At 62.2% G+C, this 3,765-nt stretch overlaps 1 non-coding gene across 1 annotated transcript; it reads left to right on the plus strand.

The window, feature by feature from the left end:
• The first annotated feature begins 2,219 nt into the window (after nucleotides 1-2,219).
• Nucleotides 2,220-2,338, plus strand: LOC131869212 (5S ribosomal RNA). The gene has a single exon (XR_009367605.1). It is a non-coding gene; the product is annotated as a 5S ribosomal RNA (ribosomal RNA).
• The last annotated feature ends 1,427 nt before the right edge of the window (nucleotides 2,339-3,765 follow it).

Here is a 3,765-nt window from a genome sequence, read left to right on the forward strand (position 1 = left end):
CGTTTTGAAAGATAGTGAAAAAAACGGAACGCGGGTGCCATCTTGAGCCCGCCCTGGTGCGCAGCCCAGGCAAGGCATGCGCACCAAGGTGCCCACCCGCGGTGCACGCCCGGGGCAAACCGGGCTCCGACTTCGTGCAGGCCGCACCTTGGAGCACACTTCGGAGCGCTCCTTGGTGCGCACCATGGTGCCCACCAGGGCGCACCCGGGGCAAACCGGGCTCCGACTTCGTGCACGCCGCACCTTGGAGCACACATCGGAGCGCTCCCAGGTTCGCACCAGCGTTGCGCACCTTTGATGCGCTGCCTTCACTAATTTCCAGAAAAGGCAAAAAAAAACGATATTTTAAAATTTCCGTTCTGAAAGATAGTGAAAAAAACGGAACGCGGGTGCCATCTTGAGCCCTTCCTGGTGCGCAGCCCAGGCAAGTTGTGCGCACCAAGGTGCCCACCCTGGCGGAGGTGCGCGCCCGGGGCAAACCGGGCTCCGACTTCGTGCACTGCATGGTGCCCACCAAGGCGCGCAACCCAGCCAAGGTGCCCACCGCAGCGAAGGTGCACGCGAGGTGCGCACCCGAGGTGCACACCCGGGGCAAACCGAGCTCCGACTTCGTGCACGCCGCACCTTGGAGCACACTTCAGAGCGCTCCTTGGTGCGCACCAGGGCGCGCAACCCAGCCAAGGTGCTCACCCCGGCGAAGGTGCACGCGAGGTGCGCACCCGGGGCAAGCCGGGCTCGGACTTCGTGCACGCCGCACCTTGGAGCACACATCGGAGCGCTCCCGGGTTCGCACCAGCATTGCGCACCTTTGATGCGCTGCCTTCACTAATTTCCAGAAAAGGCAAAAAAAAAAAAAAAACGAGATTTTAAAATTTCCGTTTTGAAAGATAGTGAAAAAAACGGAACGCGGGTGCCATCTTGAGCCCGCCCTGGTGTGCAGCCCAGGCAAGTTGTGCGCACCAAGGCACCCACCCTGGCCAAGGTGGGTCACGGGGTGGGTCCTAGGGTGGGTAACGGGGTGGGTACTAAGGTGCGTGCCAAGGTGGGTCATGGGGTGGGTGCCAAGGTGGGCACCAGGGTGGGTGTGCACCAACCCTAGCCAGGGTAGGTCACGGGGTGGTTGTCGGGGTGGGCGTCAAGGAGCCAAGGTGGGTGGCAAGTAGCCAAGTTGCGTGCCAAGGTGGGTGTCGGGGTGGGTGCCAAGGATCCAAGGTGGGTGCCAAGGAACCAAGGTGGGTGTCTGGGTGGGTGCCGAGGTGGGAGCCAGGGTGGGTCCCAAGGTGAGTGCAAAGGTGGGTGCCAGGGTCAAGGTGAGTGCCAATGTGGGTTCCAAGGTGCCAGGGTCAGGGTGAGTGCCAATGTGGGTTCAAAGGTGCTAAGTTGGGTGCGAGGTTGGGTGCGAGGGTGGGTGGGTGCCAAGGTGTGCTAGGTGGAAGCCCGGGTGGGTCGGCATCCCATGGGTGTCGAGTTGGGTGCCTGATGGGTGCTTCTTGTCAAGTTTTAGTCGTCGGGACTCATTTCGAGCCTTAGAGGTCGTTTCTTGTCCGGTTGCCCTGTCTTCGACCTGGGAACCCAATTTTGGTCCTCGGGTCCCATTTTTTTTTGTCTCGCATCCCACTTTTGGCCTGTGGCCTTTTCGGGGTCGATTCTCGTTTTGGGCATCAGAGCATGTTTCTTCTCCTAAAACCCAATATTTGTTTATTAAGTCTCGGAACACATTTTTGTTCTCGTGGACCCATCATGGGTCTTGGAACGCATTTGTGGTCCTTGGGTCCCATTTTGCATCCCGAAACTTGTGTTTTGGTGCTTGATCCCTATTTTGGGTGCCCACCTTGCACCAAGTGCGCACCCGGGGCAAACCGAGCGCCTTGGTGCACCGGGGCAAGATCGAGCGTGCACCCGAGGCGCCCCGAACATGCACCAAGGTGCACTCGGCCCACATGTGAGCGCAGGTCGTTGCGCCCGAGGTGGTGTGTGGGCACCGCGTTGCAGACGGGACACTGCACGCACACGACGCCCCGTCCAGGTGCACGCACGTAGGCCGGGCCGGGTGCACACCCGACGCCCTAGCAAGGTGCGCGCACCCGGGCAGGGCTCACACTTGGCGAACGGGGCGCACTTCGCGAGGGAGGGTGTGCACCTCGACGGGGGTGGGTGGCCGGGGTGGATTCGCACGTGGGTCGCGGTTTGCTAAGTACACACTGCGACAAGCTCATAACGGGTGCGATCATACCAGCGTTAGTGCACCGGATCCCATCAGAACTCCGCAGTTAAGCGCGCTTGGGCCGGAGTAGTACTGGGATGGGTGACCTCCCGGGAAGTCCCGGTGTTGCACCCTTTTTTAGTTTTTCGCCGGGCGTCGCAATGCTATTTGAATAAACCTTTTGCCCGTTTGCGTTCTCGTCGGGGCCGGGCCGGGCCGGGGTGCGCTGCCCGCACTACCGCGCGCGCGGGGGCGACACCGAGCGCGCACCCGAGGCGCCCCGAGCACACAGGCCACGGTGCAACCCGGGCGTTGTGCGCGCACCCCGGTGCGCCCGAGGTGCTGCGCGCGCACCCAGGTGAAATCGGTGTGCACCTCGGCCAGTGCGCGCTCGGTCGAGTCGCGCACGTTGGCCAAGGTGCACGGTGATGTTTCTTACTCTAAGGTTCCGCACCAGACGCCCGGGACAGGTGAGCGAAGCTGGGCGGGGCCGGGTGCGCGGCCGGGGCAGGTGCACGCAGCTAGAGAGAGCTTTGGAGCACACCAGAGGTGCGCACCTTGGAGCACACTTCGGAGCGCACCAATGATGCGCTCCATTCAAAAGTTTCCTGAAAAGGCAAAAAAAGTTGAGATTATAGAATTTCCCACTTGAGAGATTGTAAAAAAAAAAAATTTAAAATGAAGGAAACGCGGGTGCCAAGGTGTGCGCGCCCGGGTGCGCAGCCCAGCCAAGGTGTGCGCACCAAGGCGCCCACCCTGGCGAAGGTGCACGCAAGGTGCGCACCCGAGGCAAACCGGACAATTAACCCAACTTTCGACTTCGCGCGCACCTGCGCACCTTGGAGCGCACTTCGGAGCGCTCCTTGGTGCGCACCAATCTTGGGCACCTCGGAGTGCACCATGGCGCCCACCAAGGTGCGCACCCGGGGCAAACCGAGCTCCGACTTCGTGCGCACCTTGGAGCGCACGAAAGGTGCGCACCATGGCGCCCACCAAGGTGCGCAGCCCAGCCAAGGCGTGCGCATCAAGGTGCGCACCCTGGCGAAGGTGCGCACCCGGGGCAAACCGAGCTCCGACTTCGTGCGCACCTTGGAGCGCACAAAGGGTGCGCAACCCAGCCAAGGTGTGCGCACCCCGGGCAAACCGAGCTCCGAATCGTGCGCACCTTGGAGCACACTTCGGAGCCCTCCTTGGTGCGCACCGATGTTGCGCACCTCGGAGCGCACCCGGGGAAAACAATGCAATTAACCCGACTTTCGACTTCGTGGGCACCTCGGAGCGCTCTCGGGTTCGCACCTCGGAGCACACCGAGGTGCGCACCTTTGATGCGCTGCCTTCACCAATTTCCAGAAAAGGCAAGAAAACATTGAGAAGGTGTGCGCACCGAGGTGCCCACCCTGGCGAAGGTGCACGCGAGGTGCGCACCCGGGGCAAACCGGGCTCCGACTTCGTGCACGCCATGCTGCGCACCTTGGAGGGCCATGGTGCGCACCTTGGAGCACACTTCGGAGCGCTCAATGGTGCCCAACCCAGCCAAGGTGCCCACCGCGGCGAAGGTGCAC

The sequence above is a fragment of the Cryptomeria japonica genome, unplaced genomic scaffold (assembly GCF_030272615.1).
Source record: "Cryptomeria japonica unplaced genomic scaffold, Sugi_1.0 HiC_scaffold_238, whole genome shotgun sequence".
Lineage (NCBI taxonomy): Eukaryota > Viridiplantae > Streptophyta > Pinopsida > Cupressales > Cupressaceae > Cryptomeria > Cryptomeria japonica.